Here is a 3,107-nt window from a genome sequence, read left to right on the forward strand (position 1 = left end):
TGAAAGTGCATAATGAATAATGCCCATGAATTGTAGAACCCCTCCATCCTTCCCCTCACTTCAAACTTAACCTTCTCAAGAGTCAAGAATTCCAACAGGTCCCCCCGTCACGCCAGGGCACAGGGTGGAGCGGTTGCTCTCCAACCTATCAGGATCCACCTTCGGGCGATCAACGAGGCGAAGGCTACAACATCTGCCTCTGCACGCGTTTTCAACCCTGGGTGGTCCGACACCCCGAATAGGGGCCAGTTTCACGTGCACCACTTTAGAAATTATCCTAAAAACATCCTTCCAATAATCCTCTAGCTTTGGACAGCACCAAAACATATGAACATGATTAGCAACCCCACCCGCCCGCAACGTTCACACACATCTTCTACTCCTTCAAAGAATTGGCTCATCCTCGCCCTCGTGAGGTCTGCTCTGCATACCACCTTCAGCTGTACCAGCCCCAAACTTGCGCGTGAGGTGGAGGCATTCACTCTCCGGGACACCTCACATCAGAACCCCTCCTTCATATCCTCCCCCAACTCTTCCTCCCACTTTGCTTTGATCCCTTCCAGTGGTGCCTTCTCCTCTTCCAAAATAGCTCTGTAAACTGCCGACACTACCCCCTTCTCCAGTCCCCCTGTCATCGGCACCTCCTCCAGCAATGTGAAGACCTGCTCCACCGGGAAGCTCTGTATCTCCTTTCTGGCAAAATCCTGAACCTGCATGTATCTAAACATTTCCCCTTGCTCCAGCCCATACTTCGCTTCCAGCTCCTTCAAACTTGCAAACCGACCCCTAAGAAACAAATCTTTTGGTGTCTTAATCACCTTCTCCTCCCATTTCCGAAAATTTCCATCCCACTTCCCTCGCTCAAATCTGTCGTTTCCCTGAATCGGCATTTCCCTTGACTCTGCCCCCAACCCGAAGTGTTGGCGAAACTGCCTCCAAATTCTCAATGAAACTATTATTACGGGACTCCCTGAGTATTTCCCCGGGGCCATCGGGAGCGGCGCTGATGCTAGTGCTTTCAATCCGGACCCCCTGCACAAACGCTCCTCCATTCGTCCGTTCTGACCCACTGGGAATCAACCCCACTGACCCAGCTCCGCACCTTCTCCACATTCACCGCCCAGTAGTAATACATCAGGTTCGGAAGACCCAAACCCCCTGCCTGCCTTCCCCTCTGTAGCAGCACCTTTCTAACTCTGGCCACCTTCCCTCCCCATATGAACAAAGTAATCCTTGCCTCAATCTCTTTGTAAAAAGCTTTTGGCAGGAAAATCGGCAGGCATTGAAAAATAAACAGAAATCCCACAAGGGAAAACAACCTCCTAAGAAGCTCCTTGAGAATCTTTCATGTCTCGATTCAGCTGCCTTCATTCCTCTAAACTCCAATAAGTACAACCCAGCCTACTTAACCTCTCCCCATAAGAAAATCCCTCCATACTCGGGATCAACCTCGTTATCCTTCTCTGGACTGCCTTCAAAACCAATTGTCTTCCGTAGATAAGGGCACCAAAACTATTCAAAGTATACCAGGTGCAGTCTAACTAATGCCTTGTATCGTTTTAGCCAGACTTCCCCATGTTTATATTCTATTCCCTTTGAAATAAATGTCAAAATTCAATTTGTCTCCATATTACCTGCAGAACTTGCTTTGTGTGGTTTCTGCACGAGGACCCCCAATTACCCCGTTACTTCAGCTTTCTCCAGTCTTTCTCCATCTAAATAATTTTCCGTTATGTTCTTCCGCCTACCAAAGTGTCTAACCTCACATTTCCCTACATTATGTTAAGTTTTTACTTAGTAAGTTACGCTGTCTCCGTCCCTCTGTGGATATTCTGTATACCTCACCACTTACCTTTCTATTTTTGTATCTGCAGCCATGGCAATAGTACATTCACTTATTAAACACAGTATTGAAATTCATGTATATCACATCTACTGGTCCCCCTCTCTCTCGCCTTCTCGTTATCACCTCAAAGAATTGCAATAAATTTGTCAGGCATGATTTACCCTTCACGAAGCCGGGCAGACCCAGCTTGATTACACTCTGTATGCTTAAATGCTCAGCTATTAATGTCCCTGGCCTATAGTTACCTGTTTTTGATTCCCTCCCTTTTCAATAAGGGTGTTACATTGGCAGTTTCCCAATCCTCTTGGGGTAAGGTGGGAGGAGCCTGGAGTGGAGCTTATACACCAGCACAGAACAGGCGGGCCGAATGGCCTGTTTCCCTGCTGTACACTTTCTGAAACTTTCGAATCCAATATCCGTAAATTCTCAGGGTAAAGGCTTGTGTCCACCTCAGCTCCGAGCTGGGAAACCGGACAGATCCTAAAGTGGAAAATGGAAACGTTTAAAATCCAACACAAAACACATTTCTCTCACATCTAACCCGCGGTTCCATTGTCTCCGGAATTCCCCATTTTATTTACATTTATTGTACATTTTCTGCTGATCCCAATCCGCGGGAACCGTCCGTCTCTGTCCTCCTGCCCTCGGCTGAAGACGTCTCCGCTCAGAGATTCGTCTCCCTCAGCTGCTTAGTGAGAGGTTTCTCCCCCCGAGAGATCTTCGTCAAGTGGACCGTCAATGACAAGCCGGTGAATCCCGGGAACTACAAGAACACCGAGGTGATGGCGGAGAACGGCAATAGCTCCTTCTTCATGTACAGCCTGTTATCCATTGCAGCGGAGGAGTGGGCCAGCGGCGCTTCTTACTCCTGTGTGGTGGGACATGAAGCCATCCCCTTGAAGATCATCAACAGAACGGTTGATAAATCCAGGGGTAAACCCAGTTTTGTGAACATTTCCCTCGCTCTGATGGACACCGTTAATTCATGTCAATGAGAATCTATCAATTGTATTTCGAACTAAAATAACAATAAAGGTTTTTTCCTCCAATTGTGATTTAAATGCACAGCCGCTTAATTAATGGAGCTTCCACTTTGCTGATATCAGATCTGTTCAATGAGACCCGGATTTCTACAGGTCTCGGCCCCAAGTCTCATACAACCAGTGCTCCCAGCTCAGATACACCCTGGGTCAGAGACAGAATGAAACTCATTCATTCCAGGATTCAGCAAAATATCTTAATTGACTTTCCTCCCGCTGAG

This window comes from Scyliorhinus torazame, chromosome 5, assembly GCF_047496885.1.
Source record: "Scyliorhinus torazame isolate Kashiwa2021f chromosome 5, sScyTor2.1, whole genome shotgun sequence".
Lineage (NCBI taxonomy): Eukaryota > Metazoa > Chordata > Chondrichthyes > Carcharhiniformes > Scyliorhinidae > Scyliorhinus > Scyliorhinus torazame.